Source organism: Pleuronectes platessa, chromosome 4 (genome assembly GCF_947347685.1).
Source record: "Pleuronectes platessa chromosome 4, fPlePla1.1, whole genome shotgun sequence".
NCBI classification, from domain to species: domain Eukaryota; kingdom Metazoa; phylum Chordata; class Actinopteri; order Pleuronectiformes; family Pleuronectidae; genus Pleuronectes; species Pleuronectes platessa.
The window spans coordinates 25,411,235-25,431,289 of record NC_070629.1 but is presented as its reverse complement, the minus strand read 5'-3'; positions in this window follow the sequence as shown (position 1 = coordinate 25,431,289).

Here is a 20,055-nt window from a genome sequence, read left to right as displayed (position 1 = left end):
CAAAAGGTCTCACCTTATTCACGTCATTAACAGTGCCGACCATAAAACAGCTCAACTCATTTGGTGTATGTAAATACAAGTCATAACAGTCTTCTACAAGGCTGCAGAAACTTACTATCCAAATACAAAATAGTTTGTCAACCATGTTTAGTTAATTTTTCTACTACAGCATCAAAGTGCATTTATGAGTTGTCAGGTAAGAACTCAAATTAAAGATCAAATACAGAAAAATCACGTAAACACATTTAAGCTCATTCTTTAAAAACAAAATGTTTTGCAGTGTCAAGACAAATAACAAAGGGGAGGATGGAGCCTATTTGTCTTGGTGCCTGCTGACTGTGACTGAGCTGAGGTGGAGAATCAGAAACTAATGTGTCAGAGGAGAGAACAAAGCAGCGACTGAGGAAATAAGACAGAGAGTCGGAGGAGAGAATGTGTCTGTGAGTGCAGATGCACAACTGTACAAGTGTGAAGGTCTGAAAGCGGCAAACAAACCGGAGAGAGGTGTTATCTTCCTCTGTAAATCAGGTTAACACGTAATGCTGCGGGGAGACCCTGCTCCACCTCCCAGCGTCGCAGGATTCTAACCACTTGTTAACAAACTCAACACAACACACATCGTGCACTGTGATTACAGGCACGTTGCAGGCGGAGAGCGACTCCAAGGAGCGGTGGCTCAAATGAAGCAGAGAGGAGAAGAAAGCAAACAGAGTAGGAAAGTGTGCAGGTGTGGATAAGAGAGAGAGAAAGAAGGGTGTGGGTGAAAACTGGGAAGACGTGTAAAAGTGTATATATACGAGAGGGGAAATCAGAGAGCGAGAGCGGAGGGGGGGAGAACATACGTGATAACCGAACTCTTCCACCTGTGAAATAATAAGATTTGCTGGCTTATCATTTTCCCTCTCCCTTTTCCCTCCCCTCCGTCTCTTTTGTTCCCTTCTTCCGTCGGAGTGTTGCCAGGAGGCAGAGGAGCGGTGCTTTAATGTGGCTCCTATCAGTTAGTGCTGTGATGTCTTTGTCCTTTTTACCTTCTATTCTATCTCCCTGTCCCACTTTGTCACAAGGAATATTAACTTCTGAAAAGGAAAAACTTCCTCCGACTTTTTGAGAAAGTTTAGGTGGAAAAACAAGCACTAAAACTCAAATCCAGTGTGGCGAGGCATCTTTGCAGGTCGTTTTTTAAGATAAAAATAAAAACAAGTGGTTAATGTCAATGCTGCGGAGGAACAAATCAAGAAGAAAAACATATTTAATGGGTGTTATTCTCTGAGTGGAAAACATTATTATTTGTGGTTCAAAATCTCAACGGACCTATTCTGTATTTTAAACATAGTTTTGTGTCTATTTTCAATGTGTGGATAAAAAGACTTGAGTGGGAACACCAGAAACTTAAAGAAAGATTTTTTACTGAGGCAGAAAAGTTAGTGTATCAATAAAAGCCGAATTCAAGACAGTTAAAACAAGCTCAGGAGAAAACATTGATATGTTTGTATATAGTTGATTTGTATCTGATAAGGAGACAATAACCTGCAGCATATTAATACGCAAAACAAAATGGTGATAGCTGTTTTTACTCAGGCATTATTGTTAGAATGACAATAAGTGGCTGCTCGGGAGCACAGGGACATTGACCTGTGGTTGTTATGACCTCATGTGAACAGTCAACTATAATAACAAGCAAGATTAATAATAATATTCAATAATTATCATCCATTGTAGACGATTGTAGTCATGGATTATCCATAACAAACACCATGTTCGAACATAAGGGTGCTCATAAGTGTACCTGGTACCAGAGTACCCTAGGCCGAAGATCAATGATCGATTTTGTGATCGTGTCATCTGATCTGAGGCCGCATGTTTTGGACACTCGGGTAAAGAGAGGGGCGGAACTGTCAACCGACCACCATCTGGTTGTGAGTTGGATCAGGGAATGGGGGAAATTTCCGGATAGACCTGGTAAGCCCAAACGAGTAGTGCGGGTGAACTGGGAACGTCTGGAGGAGGCCCCCGTCCTAGGTATCTTCAACTCACACCTCCGGCGGAGTTTTTCTGGCATTCCTGTGGAGGTTGGGGACATTGAGCCGGAGTGGGCAGTGTTCAAAGCCTCCATTGCTGAAGCTGCGGCGGCTAGCTGTGGCCTCAGGGTCTTAGGTTCCTCAAGGGGCGGTAACCCTCGGACACCGTGGTGGACACCGGTGGTCAGGGAAGCCGTCCGATTGAAGAAGGAGGCCTTCCGGGATATGATATCCTGGAGGACTCCGGACTCGGTTGCAGGGTACCGACAGGCCCGAAGGGCTGCAGCTGCTGCCGTGTCGGAGGCTAAGCAGCGGGTGTGGGAGAAGTTCGGAGAGGCCATGGAGAAGGACTTTCGGTCGGCACCAAAGTGTTTCTGGAAGACTATCCGGCACCTCAGGAGGGGGAAACGGGGAACCATCCTAGCTGTGTACAGTAAGGATGGGACTCTGTTGACCTCAACTGAGGAGGTCGTCGGACGTTGGAAGGAACACTTTGAGGAACTCCTGAATCCGAATAACACGCCCTCTATGTTGGAGGCAGAGCTCGAGGTTGATGGTGTTTCGTCGTCAATTTCCCTGGTGGAGGTCACTGAGGTAGTCAAACATCTCCGCAGTGGCAAAGCCCCAGGGATTGATGAGATCCAGCCAGAAATGCTAAAGGCTCTGGGTGTTGAGGGGCTGTCATGGTTGACACGCCTATTCAACATCGCGTGGGAGTCGGGTACAGTGCCAAAGGAGTGGCAAACCGGGGTGGTGGTTCCCCTGTTCAAAAAGGGGGACCAGAGAGTGTGTACCAATTATCGGGGTATCACACTTCTCAGCCTCCCTGGTAAAGTCTACTCCAAGGTGCTGGAAAGGAGGGTTCGGCCGATCGTCGAACCTCAGATTGAAGAGGAACAATGCGGTTTTCGCCCCGGACGTGGAACTACGGACCAGCTCTTCACTCTCGCAAGGATCCTGGAGGGGGCCTGGGAGTATGCCCATCCGGTCCACTTGTGTTTTGTGGATCTGGAGAAGGCGTATGACCGGGTCCCCCGGGAGAAACTGTGGGAGGTGCTGCGGGAGTATGGGGTAAGGGGATCTCTCCTCAGGGCCATCCAATCTCTGTACTCCCAAAGCGAGAGCTGTGTTCGGGTCCTCGGCAGCCAGTCAGTTTCGTTCTCAGTGGGTGCTGGTCTCCGCCAGGGCTGCGCCTTGTCACCAATCCTGTTTGTGATATACATGGACAGGATATCGAGGCGTAGTCGTGGTGGGGAGGGGTTGCAGTTCGGTGGTCTGAGGATCTCGTCACTGCTTTTTGCGGATGATGTGGTCCTCATTGGATCATCGGCTTGTGACCTTCAGCACTCACTGGATCGGCTGGCGGCCGAGTGTGAAGCGGCTGGGATGAGGATCAGCACCGCTAAATCTGAGGCCATGACTCTTAGCAGGAAACCGATGGATTGCTTACTCCGGGTAGGAAATGAGTCCTTAGCCCAAGTGAAGGAGTTCAAGTACCTCGTGGTCTTGTTCGCGAGTGAGGGTACTATGGAGCGTGAGATTGGCCGGAGAATCGGAGCAGCGGGGGCGGTATTGCGTTCGCTTTACCGCACTGTTGTAACGAAAAGAGAGCTGAGCCGCAAGGCAAAGCTCTCGATCTACCGGTCGATCTTCGTTCCTATCCTCACCTATGGTCATGAGGGCTGGGTGATGACCGAAAGGACGAGATCGCGGGTACAAGCGGCCGAGATGAGTTTTCTCAGAAGGGTGGCTGGCGTCTCCCTTAGGGATAGGGTGAGAAGCTCAGTCATCCGTGAGGGACTCGGATTAGAGCCGCTGCTCCTTTACTTAGAAAGGAGTCAGCTGAGGTGGTTCGGGCATCTGGTAAGGATGCCCACTGGGCGCCTCCCTTGGGAGGTGTTTCAGGCACGTCCAGTGGGGAGGAGACCCCGGGGAAGACCCAGGACTAGGTGGAGAGATTATATCTCAACACTGGCCTGGGAACGCCTCGGGATCCCCCCGTCAGAGCTGGTCAATGTGGCCCGGGAAAGGGAAGTCTGGGGCCCCCTGCTTGAGCTGCTCCCCCCGCGACCCGACCCCGGATAAGCGGATGACGATGAGATGAGATGTAGACGAGTCGTTACCAAAACCAGTCACATGATTATCTAATAAGAGAGAACGAAAGAGCCCTTGAATCCACTTTCCTTCCCACAAAGCCTTATTAACATTAATCAACTTAATAAATGTATAGTTTACATCTGGTTTCTACTATAGGCTATATAGTATAGCCTCCATTTTTTCCTATGTATAATTAATTCAACTCAGATGAAATTAATCTGGTTGTTCGAGTGAGGGCGGCCTGGGATCTTTCCAGGTTTTCCCCTGAGGACAGTGTCATTCATGTGGCAGCTTGTCTCTACTTTTGTTAAATTTATATTAGCTTTTGTCTTACTTTTGTTTGTGTTACCCTATATATTGTCTGCTTTGTAATCACTGTATTTCACAATTACTTCCATTTAAAAATTAGATTTCAGCAAATGTCAGTTTTAACTTATAGTCATGTGCAGTATTCAAACAAAGCAAGATTCTAACGTATATTTAATTTGCCCCATAACCCAAACAGTTGTGTGACGCTGGACTGCAGCCGAGGAGCGGCTTGTCGGATCAGTTGCAGGCTTCACCTTTGTAGTTGCTACTAACTCCGGCCGCAATGAACCGACAGGGAACACGACTGCCATGAAAACCAGCTGCTGTTAAACATGGCAAAGACTACACGGCATCTGTTAACAAAACTGTGCTGGAGAGCACGGGACCAAGAGTCTTACCAGAGACATTTCCCTTGGAAATATCATCTGTTTACTCAGGTGTTGACAGACGGAAGCTAAGCAGCTCGACCTTCTCTCCACAGCAGAGATCCCTGGTTTTTATGACATTTTAGTTAACCATAGCGGATGTGTGTTAATTAGCATCGTCTTGATGTATTTGAATAATAATTGTACTTTTTTATGTATTATCAGACATTAAATGTTGCATGACCATCTTAAAGTAACACTATATTATCTGTTTCTGAGCAGCAGCGCACCCCAGTAGCCCGACGTGTTGGTTAGTTCTGTTGGGCTCTGTGTCCGACTGATTATGTGGAATTCATGTAGTGAGAAAAGTCTATCAATGATCCCCGTCTCCCTGAACTAGAAGAGCAGCTGCCATAATAAATACACCAAATCTGTTCATATTTTAATACTGTTTGCTGAATATTGGTGATAAACACTCGTTTTCAATCTTCTTTTTGACTGATCTTTACTTCGACTTTATACACATGAACTTGATGAACCTGATTCTCACAATTTAAGCTGTGAGTAGCTTTTAAGCTGATAATTTCAGTTAGAAAACTTTTATAGTTTGCTTTAACATGTTTGAAAATGTCATGATCATTTTTGAATGTTATTGAAACAGGTTCTGCGAGTTATATTTTCTTGTCAGCCTTTGAAAGATCTCAAAAAATAACTTGGACAGAAGCCGAATCCGACATTTAAACAAATTTCCACGTTGTAGTGTTCAGAGAGAAAACCACGGTACCTGCAGTACAAGACGGATGGATGCTGGATTATTCCATACAGTTCCAGTTCTGCAATTATTACCACTGTGTAAAACTTTTTAGGACATTAGTAGTCTCCGGCTTTATGACCGAAAACATAACGTGCTGGTGTAACGCTCCTTTTAATGTATGTGTGACAACCTTGTCTTTTACCGTATACGACTGCCTCGGTGTAGCAGCTCCTTCTCTTCCCTTTCTCGATAGCACCGCCATCGTTTCGGTGACACACACTGTATATTTTAATACTAATCCCCGTATACCATCAAAGAGAGAAGGAGGTGTGATTGTTACAGTAATCCTCCGGGACCCTTAATGGGCAAAAGTGAATGAGAGTGGAGGATTAGGAGGCTGTGACGGCCATATATTCCGTAATTAGCCAGTTAACAGCCTCAGCGATGGCAGGATTACCCGGGTCTTAGTGGAAAACTTGACAGAGGCTACACATGACTGACAGATTGCACAGTGCGGCTGGAGCTGGAGCCGGTGGAATGCAAGCGGGAAAAGAAGCAGCAAGAAAGAGGAGGGCAATGAAGTGAGAAATAGGAGAAAGAATGACTCATTTTCTGTAGTTAAACTTCATTTAGCCTGGACATTTGAGATTTCACCATCTCTCAATGCCGATTGGGTGTGAGGCTCCAACTGTGTCTTTTGCGATGGCCTCCGCAAATATAAACTTCCTGTGTTCTGGTATTTCTGGTGATTTCAATCACTTTACTTAAGTTCTATTGGGAATGAATGTATTTTTTAGAGTACACAGTGTGGATGTGATGTTTTATTGAACCTGCAGCCTTTCAGACTGATAAGGAAATTGATGCTGAACAAAGATTCACTTTCATTCATAAAACAAATTTTGCCCACAGCACGTTTCAACATTACTTGTCGTTGCTTTTAAGTGGAACCCCCCTCACCCCTCACCAATAGCTTCAGCAAGTCATTCAAACCATATCACAGAAAGAATGAATGAGTCCACAATCACCACTGCTTGGATATATTGACCAAAATAAACCAAAATATTATGCAGCCTGGTGTGGAAATTAAAGACGAGGTTATTTGTTCCCTTGTTGACGCTGTCAGAAATGAGGTTGTACTGGACTAGTTTACATTGATAGGTGTTTCTAGTTTTTCGTTATCAGGTAGGGAGGCAGAATATTAGAAATACCTTTTATATTTAGTATATATAAGGAACTCTAGTACAGCCCCATCATTAACCCCGACCTCAATGCTGAGCTCTATGATTTCACGTAAATGGAAGGTAAAAAAAAGGCATCTTGAAAGTAGATTTCTTGGCAGGTGTGCACGATAAGTGTAAATGCTTTCATTTATCTACCTGTGGTGTTTCGGTTCTGAGTAAAGTCAAGTTGACCAGAATCTGAGGTCTGTTTCAAATATAATGATCAGTTCCACATATCACACACTCTGTTTGTTAAAACCTTTAACCAGGTGTAAGGATTAGGACGTATGAAAAACACACCCAACATACACAGGAAAATAATAATAATAGTAATGAATGTAATCATCTTCATCATATTTACTAGTTTTCTGCTCCAGCATTTAACATGTAATCCTCTCGAATGTTTGTGAGCCTTTCCTACAGAGAGACACAAACCCTCTAAAATACGTTTTGGCACATGTGATGAAATACATTTTTAAAACCAGGATTTCAAGTTCCCTATTAAACCCCTCATTGTCAAAACATGTTGCGGTTCCCTCATCAGAATCCGTGCTTCATTTTTTAATAGTTATCACAGATCACAAATGGTGGGATCAGAAGCTTGATCCACCTTCCTCCCTGTGGACCTCTGCTGTAACATGCATTTGCAGTCAGATTGATAATAAGCTTTTTTTAGATTTAGAGTTTCAGTGATTTGCTTTTCAAGCAACCACCAAGAAACTCACCACAGCTCTGTCTCACCGCCCAATGGGGCAATCATCAGCCGGAGACGCAATTTAGAGCCGTGCAATGTTCAATTATCAGTATCTGAATGCTTGTTTTTAAAAAATGTGAAGTTCAGTCGTGCGTGCGCCCAAGAAGCAAAGGACTAACAGGAGAGGATTTGTCGGTCTTTGTGGTGCATCATGTTTCTTTCACAGAGGAAATCACAAATAAATTATAATGATGCGTGGATGGAGAGTAGCAGCGCTGTCTCATTGAGGACGCACTTTGATTTGGGATAATTGAGCCCTGCATCCAGAAAAAGCCTGACATCTGTTTTGTTTGATGAGACTGATGTTTATTTGAGTAGCATACATATTTTATGAGAAACATATTGTCCCTGCACCACAGTTGGCTTGACTTCACTTGACCACGCTGCCTTTAACAAGCCTACTAATTCACACTTCAGATAAAAACATGTGAGTGTGAAAATAATATTATATTTCATGCCAAAAAAACATCTTTATATCATAGCAGACTTGTTTCTCCTAACCATTGTCATAGCTTAACAAAAATAAACACAGATACAAAGAACATTTGTATTTTGTGAAATATTTTGTCTCTTGTTTTTCTTGAGATGGTTTATTTGTCTGTTTAAAGCAAAGAAAGAGGTTTTGCGACTATTGGCAAATCAGCATTTATCTCTTGAAATAGACACAGACAGGAGCTTCTGTTTGCTGGTCCCTGGAAGCGTGTCACTGGCAATACTCGGGTAGAAGTCGCGTAGCATATTTTCCGACAGGATTTGGTAACATTAAACATAATGAAAAGTATTCAATATCACCCGATGGAGAGGTGTTTTCTGATCTTACATTTATGTTAACAAGAGGACATGAACAGCATTTGTGAACAGGAGCATATATGTTCAGCGATGTGATGTTCATCCATCTACTCCATTTTACCACTTCTCCGTTTGAGGGTCCTTGGGGGGGATGGTGGAGGAAGGATGTCAACAACCGTGGTCATCTGCCCCTATTGGTTTGAAAAGGGAAGAGAACAGCAGTTTTCCATCTTTCCACCCTGACATCCTGCCTATTCTGACTTTGCCATTTAAAAACAATGTCACCAGGACATGAAGAAAGCTGTGGGGCGGATGAGAAATACCTATGACAGTTGGTCTCTGGAAGTTTGTTATGGGGAATGTCAGGTTTAAGCTGTTTGACAAATTCATGGGGGTGGCAGGTCGCAAAAGAATCTCTGACTTAAAATGTCTAACCCAAAATGCTGGGTCCTGAGTTCCAATCATTATAAGGATTTTAACTATGAGTAATATGAGCAACAAAAAAACTAAATGTGTAATATATGTGCACACAAATTTCATCTCTTTTATCAAATCCTCTAAAAAAGGACAATTACCAAGATGTCAAAGAGTTAGATTGATTCTTAGGGATCAAAATATACCAAAGAAGTCAATAATTGATGGCAGAAGATTGATTGCTGTATAATTGATTTATTTTGGAGACTCTCCAGTCCCTGCCTGCTCTCACTATGATGAAGAAAAACATGACAAAATTAAACAACATCATTTGGCATATTTTCTGTGGGAGTCCCCTGGAGCCATTTCAGGGCCCGCTGGGAGACCCTGGACCTCCAATTGAGAGATAGAACTCTGCCAGCACCTGCTGTTTTCTCATCTCCTCCCAAGACTGGTCCCTTGAACAGGCTCTTATCCTCTGTGGACCAATTAGAAGTCTCCCCTGTCTGTTGTTTCCTGGTTCGTCTAAAGTTCTGACCAATGGCAGATGGACAAATGAAGAAACAACAACAATACGACAAGAGTACGCTGGATTTTAATAATATACAAAACAACATAATAACATAGAATTAACTAGGAAAGAGATGGATAACAACTTATCACAGTGGCACATTATATATTTCTATAAAATATGCCTCAGGTAATAATCTTAATCATGTTTAATAGTCATGTTTCTCATGTGAGACATGCTAGTGATGTTGTTGAGATAAATTTCAAACATGTTTTTCATGCAGAAAAAATCTAGTTATCCAGAAGATTTAGATTTTTTTCCCCCATCAAATTTATGTTTAATACCAAAAGTCTCATTCTTTGAAGCAAAGAAAAACTGTAAACTAAAAACTGAGAGGAGATTATTTCCTATTAGTCGCGCTGAGGCAGGTGGTATCAATCGAGTACAGATAGTGTCGGAGAGGAATTTGAACAGATTTCAGATTCCATGTTTGACCCAGTTAAATTATCCCTGCAGCACAACACAATCTGTAACCTGACATATCATCTCTCTCACATCTGTCTGTCCGTCCGTCCGTCCGTCCGTCCGTCCGTCCGTCCGTCCGTCCTTCCTTCCTTCCTTCCTTCCTTCCTTCCCTCCTTCCTTCCTTCCTTCCTTCTGGCTAAACAACATATGGTACAGAATTGATTCATGAAGATGCACCAACCTCATAAGTGCTTTCTCTGCATGAAAACATGTATTTAAATACCCATTTAAATTACAATGTAAGTTCTGCATCTCTTACGTGACAAATATAGTTAACTTTTAAATATCTAACTTTTCTTGTCTCGGTAAACACTCCTCGTCCAAGCACTAACAGTTTGATGATGATGTCATCCTTCTTGAAGTCCATCGTTTGATTTGGACTTGTTTGCAAATCCAGCTCGTATGAACTCACACTTGACCATTAGCATACCAAGGGTCAGAGGTCGGGGTGTGTTTCTATTTCACGAGTTCTCTGTTTGATCGTTGGTTGACACAAAAACTATTGAAGGATTTCCGCAAAACTTGGTGGAGCGATGGGACTGGACCAAGAAGAAACCATTTGGTTCTGGACAAAGGGACGGATCCAAGATCTTTTTTTATCACTTTCTTCAACCTTGTAAGATTTTCACGGGGAATAAATCACTGATCTTGATGAAAGAAAAGAAAAACATGTTTTTAATTGTATGTGGTTTCATAAGCGGTCTGTTGGACCTTTGTTGAGGTGTGAGCTCTACTGAGAACCATTATATTTCCTCCCTGATTCCATATCCTGATCTAACAGCATGGATGAGAAGGTTGTTGTTTTATTTTTACATTTTAAGCCTTTAGCACCAGGATAGAATGAAGCATGAAACGGGTAGAGAGAGCGAGCACAGGAGCAAAAGGCCACTGAGATATCCAATAAAATCTGATTTGATTTAAAGTCCTCTTGGAACCATTGCCTTCCCACACATTCTCTGTCACAATGAAATATGTCACTGGAGCTAAAGAGGCTTTCACTGCCATTTCATTTTCAATTTTAAGACTCACCACAGTTTTAAGAAGCAGTTATAACAGATTTCACATATTTAATTATATCTTATTGCATTTGACAAAAGAATCAGAATCAGAATAATTTTTATTGCCATTTGCACATACAGGAAATTGCCTTGGTACATTTGCTCGAATGGGAAACTAACCCGTTGTCACTTGAATTTTGACTTCACTGTTTAGTCTCAGTTTGTCTTCTCTGCTTCAGAGGTGAGGTCGGATCTTGTGTCTGACTCTTCAAACTGTAGCCACCGCTGTGCCCTGGAGGAGACGCAATCATGTAATCTGTTGTTTGACAAATATTTCAGTGGAGTGTGTTACACTCTCAGCCAGGTGTGTGGCTGCCTCTCTCTCTCTCTCTCTCTCTCTCTCTCTCTGTATGCAGCAGAACGATTCCTCTCCAGAAGTCACCTTGAATAAGAGCAGACACCAGATGAGCAGAATTGAGATTGAGATAGGAAAGAAAGAGAGAAAGTGGAGACAGAAAAGAAGGGGTGGGAGGCAACAGAAGAGGAAGTGGGAAGATGAAGACAAAAATGCAAAAAAGTGTTAAGAGAAATTAGAAGGGAAGGTGAATGATATAAGGAAAAATGTGTACTTTTAAATACGTTATAAAACAAAAAAGTAATTCCTTTATAAGCGAATCTTTTATTTTTATTTTTGGCATATCTCCTGCCACTTAAAACAACCGCATACCCTTCACAAATTGTGCTTTTTCCACTAAATGACAACCCAAACTAAAAGTCGTATTTTGGCCTTACATAAAACATCTTGTGGTGTAACGCAATTCAACATTTAATTGAGAGGGAGGAATACATCAAATACAATGTAGACCTCAGTGTTCAGGGTGAAATGCAATTCATTCTGTTTCTCTGGGAAAGTGGTAAAAAAGTACAGGGAAGAGAAATGAAAGAAGCATGGGGAAGGTTCACAAAATTACACTTTTTAAAGTAAACATCTTTTCAACATGCAGAGTGGTTTTTAGATGCATATACAGTTGAAAGAAGAGGGAGGGAGTGCAGGAAGAGAGGGGAGAGGAGAAAACGATGCTCAACAATCAAGACTGAGGGGGAATCGGAGCCTGAACATCTCCAGCCTTCTTCTAGCGTTATTATTTGTCTATAGTTTTCCCTCCCTCTGTTTCCTTCTCTTTTCTATCGCTCCTCCTCGTCCTCCACCTTTCCCTCTTTCATAAATCATCACTAAAATGGCAGCTCACCCAGCTTTCTGCTTTTCACATCACCACTGTAAATCAGATACACTGAAGGACGACGCTCACAGTACACAATCCAACTGACGCGCACATACACAAATAAACAAATATGTGCTGCGCCAGATGGCAGCAAGACACACATAGCTTATGCATTTGTTTGTCTGGAACACACACACAAACACGCCAATAAATCCCCAAATCTCGGTCTGTCTTTTCGCAGTGTCGTGTGTGAAGTGTTTCGGATGAGCGGGTGTTGGTGCTGATGACATTATCATTACAGTGACTTTAGAGAGTGTTGCTTTGTGAGTTTCTAAAAACAACCCAGTAAGCTGGGTGTGTTCACAGTCTACGAGTAAATAATCTGCTGTGAAAGAGCCACAGGTGTTGATTTATGTGCTCATGCTGCACGGGTGAGATCGTTAAGCCACGACCTGACTGCTCACAATATGCTCACCCATCGCCCCCTCGGAACTGGTCTGGCTATTGTCGAAGAAGAAGAAGTCAAAGTTTTCTTACTTTCAGTTGCTTTGAGACATTCTGTTTATGGAAATGTCAAAAAGAAGGAGATGCCAACATTTCTCTACGTCGGCCGTGATAGGAAGAGGAAACATCCAACGGCCAATATGCTGTTGCCACAACTTGACCGGTGTTTCCTCTATATTTTCCATGCATATGACGCATAGTGTTGCCATGTCCGGGCTTCTCTGTGTTTTGACATTTCCAGCCGGTAGGGGAGAGCGGGGTAATGTGGGACATTTTTTACATTTGCTCCCCTCTAGGCGAGATCAAATGATATATCAGTAAAATGTACACATTTTCCATTAATTCAGGATGTTTTCTAGAAATGGAAATGATCAGAATGTCTTCAGGACAAAGGGCAGTGAAAATATGATTGTTTTAAAAAAAGAGGTCTTGTTTCCCACTTTACCCTGGCTACGGGGTAAAGTGGTCCACTTACTTTTTCCACTTTAAAACTACCATAACAACAGATGTTGTAATAGTTAAAATCCCAACAGCTAGATTGACAACCACTAATATCGGACTAGTAACAGAATCATGGGGATTGGTCGATTAAGCACAATTATGATTATTATGATTCATGTGATCTCTTGTTCACCATAGGTTACCGGGACATTGTTGCTCTGTCCAATCGGCAGGGACAGGGATATTGTTTTTCTCTGCATATTCAAATGCCAGTTCACGGCACTTAACTGGAGCAAGGACATGGAACTGGTCAGCTACTTGTTTCAAGTGTTTGGCCAGCGCCTCCTCCATCTCATCTGTGAATATTCTCTTTACCTCAGCTACTGCACCCCAGGCTACTGACCTTTCTCTTTTTTCTTTATGAATCTTTTGAGGGTTGTCTTATCAATATTTCTATCCCTTCCAGCTTTTCTTAAGGACTTCTTTCCTTGCATGACCTCAGCGGCTGCACTCTCCATCTCTGTGAGGGGTGTTTGGCCCCAGGTTGTCTTCCTGGTGTATAGTTTCTTGGCATGATGGCTTTTCTACAATGTTTATGACATTAAAAATAAAACATATATAATTTAATATAACACTAAAATATGTTTAAGACTAAACTTAACTTGTGCTTCATGGTGGGGTAAAGTGAGACACTGTCCCACTTTACCCCGAAGCCACAATTTTAGAAAAACAACATCTCTTATCAATTCAGGCTAATCTTCAGCTAGCATCAATCACATGGTTTTATATGTTGGAAGTTCATCAACATGTATGATATAAGTTTTTCTACCTGATTCAATTTGTTTTGACACAACAGTTGATTACGTTCAAAGCAATAAAATTTACTTTTACATGCAAAAACACATTTTTGTGAAAAAACATACTTTCCACAGCACCAGCACCAACTTCTCCTTCATGGCAAGGGGGGAATGGGAGGGGCTTGAAAACATAATTGTCACATGACCACAAATGTGTTCCGTTGCCTAGATACAGGGGGTATCTCACATTACCCGATGTCCCACATTACCCCGCTCTCCCCTACAGTGAGGATAAAAAGGCGCTGACACTGAGCACTGGTCTGAAATTCATCCAACTGTTCGATGGCCGGTCAGTAGTGCACCCCCTCTCAACTACATGACACTGATATTCAGTTTGACTCTTAAACGAGTGTTTCCTCTCAGAAACCTGCTCAGAAACATAATCAGTGTGTGTCCAGCTCTACCCTCATCAGGCCAGAGAACTGATTTGGAAGAGCACAGATGTTCCCACCACTCGAAACAAGGTTTCACTTTTCATTGTCTGAGTTTTCTTTTTCATCTTCCAAAGTGGAAGATTGACAGTCGTGTGTTTAATAGTGTGACATCTAATCTTTCTCACAGACCGCATATGCTGATTCCACCATGTCTAAAGTATTCATGCAACATGGGAGCATATGATTAAACAGAAGCACTTTACCCCATCTGGCTAACTGACTCATTTTGAAAGGGTAAAATCTAAATTACAAGTTCTTACAAATATGCCAATGTACATACAATTCTACACACTCTCATGTGCATGCATGTCTACCTTGCAATTGAAACGTATTACTCCTCCACTTAAGTTTAAAATAGAAGCTGGGTTGCGGCTGTCATGAATGCTCCCTCAGTCCTATTGCACATTCCTGTAAATGGCATGCCATGTTCTTTTCAAAGACCTCTTTCAGTGTCATCTTTGACGACTGATGAAATAGATGAGAAATATATATGTAGATATATATGAGGGAAAGCTGAGTTTTCAACCTATTAAATGACATCCTGCTAAAATTACAGCCTTCACAAAAGTCCACCCTCATGTATTCATCCTGCTTCCATTCTTCACTTACGGAAAATCATTTCAACGTGCAGTGTCAGGTGTTATCAGCCATGTAGTTAAGTGTTCCTTGAAACTCCTGGCAGCTGAAAAGAGAGCAAACTTAGGTTTTAAAAACGTCAAATTTCCTGCTGCAGTAAATGAAGCATGATATTGTACAATTGAATTAAGATTAAGGATAAGATGCATTTATTTGTCCCAAACACATGCACAGGCACACTCATGCAGGTAGGGAAATTTAACCTCTGCTTTTGACCCATCTGGTGCAGGATACACAGAGCGGGGAGCAGATGTTGGGCGACTAAGGTGCCTTGCTCAGGGGCACTAGACAGGGTAGGGAGAATCCTCTTGGATTTTTGGACAGATCAATCCAGGTTCGTCTTTTTGTTGTTTCTCCGTGGAGTCGAACCAGAGACGAACCAGAGACCTTTTCTGCCCATAGTCCAAGTTTCTGCCACTCACTATAATGTTAACAATATACACTTTGCAAATGTTACTATGAACCTTTACTGAATGTGTACATTGAATGAATTTCTTTCTTCAAAATTCAAAGTAAAGATTTTAACAGGACGTGGTCCCACCCATGGAAATGACAGAAGTGATCAGGAGCACTGGATGGTCGATAAGCTAGCTTCGAGAGGCAATAGCCTGCTGCCACCACTAGGGCGGTTAATTATAAAATGAGTGTCAGAAATGTCCATTCCATGGCCACAATTGTTCTAAAACCTCAACCAAACCTTTATTATTTGATGACAAAGATCCTGTAAGCTTAAAGTATATTTGATGACAAAGATCCTGTAAGCTTAAAGTAAAAACTTATTTTCGACTCAAACCTTGATTTTGAATCTACAATTAAAGAACTTTAAACAAGCATCGCCAAAAAAAGTTATCATCGATTTGAAATACTTTTTTCCGAGGCATATCTCCTGCAGGGTAATTCAGGAAGTCCTCCTATGGCTTGTAACAGATGTTGAGATCAATACCCTATATATTGTTGCTAAGATTGGAGGATCTGATTTTTTTTGTATATTTTGATTTGTGGAAATGTAAGAGACAACAGAAGACCAACGTACATGTGTGTTTTGTCCAACCTCACAGGATTATTGGAGCTAGTTCTTAGTACAACAGGACTGATTCAGGACATATACGCGTTACGTCTGTTACGGTTTGAAGGAGGAGATGGACCCAGGATGCAGAGATTATAACAAAAGGGGATTTAATATCCAAAAAGGTCTTAAATAAGACAAAAACAAAACAAGAACACTAACAAAAGTAACACTGGCGACAAGGCGCACTGAGAACAAGGAACGAGGAAGCAGGAGAAGCTGGTCGAAACCGCAGGAACAAACAAACCATTTCTCACGACGTGGGGAGAAAACAACTAGTACAACCCGACACCAGACAAAGGGAAACAGAGGCTTAAATACAAAGCAGGAAAGCCGGGGCAATTACACCAGGTGAAACACATGAGGATTGAGAAGACAATTAACGACAGGAAGTGAGAAGCTGAAACAAGACAGTGACAGCGGGGCTACAAAATAAAACAGGAAATAGAAAACACAAGACAGAAAACCAGAAACCTAAATGACTGAGCGTCACAACGTCTGAACACACAGATTCAGGCTCTTGAGCTAATTTTGTCTTAGTCGTTATTTGTGGAGAACATCAGGAGTACATAAAAGCTGCACTGATACAAGTGCAGTATATCAAGGTATAAATTATACCGCACAGCTTTTAATGCGTAAAGTAAAATGGCAGATTATCACAGGGCCAGGATTGAGCTAAGCAGTCCCTTAGGAAACATAGACTGGCTATAGAAGCTGCAGCTGTCTCTTCAGTGTGTGTGTGTATGTGTGTGTCTGTGCGTGTGTGTGTGTGCAGATAGTGCACACCTGTGTATGTCATACAGTCCATTAGCCGCCTTGCTACAACTGCCTCAGCAGAATCCCATTCCATTAAACATTACATTCTGTCAAACACAATGATCAATAATACAGTGCGGAACAGGGGTTAGTGAAGGTGTGTGTCTGTGTGTGTGTTTATGCACACTGGTCTGTGTGTACATGTGTGTAGGCAGGTGTGAATGGTGCATGTGGTCAATTACTTTTGTGCCCATGCATCTGTATGCCCGTGGGGCTGCATAGCTCTGTCCTAATAGGGATCTGGTGAATGTCTGCATTTAAAAGTGGGAGTGTGTATCTCATTTGCATAGGTTCTGGTCTTTTGGTGATAAACTAAAACAGGGCGAGAGGACGGCATGTAACTCACACTCTAATTACATTTTAGTGTGTTTGTTGGTATTTACTTCTGAAATAAATGATTTTGAACCGTGCTATAAATACTGAAATAAATCAATCAGATATCTCGAAAAAATACACACACATACACTGGAAACAACGAACCTTTCCAGCAACAAACCTTCCCATGGCACATAAAAAACATTTTAGAGGAAATGATGTCAACATTTCTGTACTATGAACATTATAATTATCACAACAACAGAAGATGTCACAGATAACTCTTATTAGATTGTCTTAGATTGTGCTAAATACTGTGTAAAGTGTATAGTCATACAACTTAACTTGTAATATATATATATATATCTAAATATATATTATACAAGTTTGGTCCAGTCTTCATATTTTGTAAAGAAGCTGATTGTGGCAATTCAAATTATCAGAATTATTTGCAGATGAAATAATTGTGTCAAAAAGCTCATGTACTCAATTTGATAACATTTATTCCTTTGAATGTTATGACAGCAAAGTTTATGTTAATTTCCTCAGAGTGTGAACAGAACTCACAACAGAATCATTGTCAGTAGATTATGTGTAAGTAGGGGACATGTTCGGCAGTGGTCTGTGCTGTTGCAGTTTAGATGCAGGGTCAAATAAAGAGTACATGATTTTTTATTAACATAGGGTCATTATTCTGTCAGTGACCATAGGCTTGTTGTCATAGGTTCAGCTTTAAGCAGTAAATCTATCACAAAGTGTAGATGAGTCAACAGCAGAAAAGACTTCAACTGAACGTCACTCTCCCGGTCCTTCTGTTATTGACCCTAGCTCCATGGCCTTTGTGGAAATGGATAGCAGGTTTTTACCCAAAGCCACTGGTTTCTGGTCTGTAATGATGACATAGCTCTTCCCTAATGGAGCTTGCAGCCTTGACTTACTGTATGGGGCCTGATTTACTAATCAATTCATTGATCAGTGGCTTGATTTATGCCCATACTGCCCTCCAGCTTTCTATTCTGAGTCCTCTGACAGCTCCAGAACGCTCACTCAAGCTCCGTTCATCTTTCTGTGTTCCTCTCTCCCTCTCTCACCCTTTTCCCCCACTCTCTCTTTATTCTTCCCCTGTCCAAAACTCATGTGTCAGGCTTTTTCTTTTTTCCTTGAAGAGAATGGAGCAGCCTATCTCGTTGTATCCCTGACACAATAAAATATTACGCTACAGGGATCGAAAGCTCTCGCTCCTTCAAGCACCAACACGTAAATCTCCGCGCCTTCGCTGCTGGCAGCTGCCTAAACATACACGGCCATTGCTCTGAGTGTAAAATGACATTACTTTTCTTTTTTTTTCATGAGCAGGAGGATGCGCTCTTACTAAAACCGGCTCTAAATGGAATTGAACCTTGAACCCTTCAAAGGTTGGATGGTAGGTTGGAGAGGGGGGAGGTTTTCTGAGGGAGAATTGTAAATCTGAACGTTGATGGCTCATCTCAAGCACCCAGCTCCACCCCCAACCACCTCCCACCCGTCCACCTCTCCCGCCTCGACATGAATAGGGGTATAAATTGCTGTGACTTTGTGAAACGGGAATAGAGTCATAAGGTACTTTAACTGATATGTCTGTCAAAAATAAATAAAAATGATGAAAATACACAGATGGATGAGGCAGGCCCAAACAGACAGAGTGGACGTTCGGAGGAAAGAGAAGAGGGGAGAAAAACAGCAGAGATGAAGGGCAAGTGGAGGGAGGATCAAAAAGGGTAAGATAAGCGAAGAAGTAAAAGTAAAACTAAAGAAGTTGAGAACGGAGGAGTCGTAGTCAAAGAGAAGAGAAGCAGGAAGGAGAAAGTGAGATCAGAGAGAAGATAAAAAAATAAATTAGGATAAATTAGTCAGGAGGAAACCTGTACATTTGCGTCTGAAAACCATAAATCCTAAAACGGCTCCTGAGGCTCTGTCAACATTCAAACTCCAGCTGACTGACAGCTTAATGATTGGCACTTAGGGGGTAGGAAGGGAGGAGAGGAGACGAGGGGGGCAGAGATGGATGGATTGTTGGGGAGAAGGTGGAGTTAATGAGAGCGGGAGCTTGGAGACACTTGAGGATTGGTGATGAATGAATACATGGATACATGGGTGCACATATGGATGTGTGGATGGATGAATGGAGATGTAGGAGTCAATAGAGAAAATAATCAAGGTTCCTTCATCTAGTAATTTTAAACATATAAGTAACTCTAATATCTCAGTACAATTATATAGATAATATAGCAAGATCATGCCTACATGATCCATATCCTGTGTGATTGTTATGAGTCACATGTCTCTTCCTGTGGGCTGTGATGACTTTCTCTCCTAGCAGCAGGATTCCCTGTTATTCAACCCACTAACAGGGATATTAATAAAAAGATTGACACCATTTTCTCTAACAGTTAGTGTGTTTGTATTTAATGTTGAAACAAATTTTCAGGTTTGCCTAAAGAAAAATAGCAGCCCTCTCAATGTCTGTGTGGTGAGAGGTGGTGTTGTGCTGCCAATGAGCAAATCATGTCTAGTCTACAGAATGGGAGCCCGGAGATGCTGGTATCCAATGATTAGTACCAAAGAAACTGAAGCTGTGTTGTGATTCAGGGGCCACATACTTCGGTGTCACAGTACTGCGACAAGCCTGTCCCAACTTCTAAGGCCCCTAGAAACAGGGCCGACGAATGTGTCTTTACATTCCTGAGCAACAAAAGATCCAACAGGGTGAGTCCATCTCCCACCAACCTTTCTCTGAATTCTTGAGGTGCCGTTGAAGAAGCTAACAAGCCAACAAGCTGGTGGCTGGACTCCAGCTGCTTTAAGTAGCTAATGATGCAATAGTAAGGGTCGGACTATGTCTCATTTTTGTTCAGCTTTCATAGTTTCCTCCAAAGAATGAGGCCTCTGAACTGGGACTCACTGTGAGTGTTGTTAGGAAATAAAATAAAATATAAAAAAGAAACCCATGGTTTCAAACCAGTGAAAATA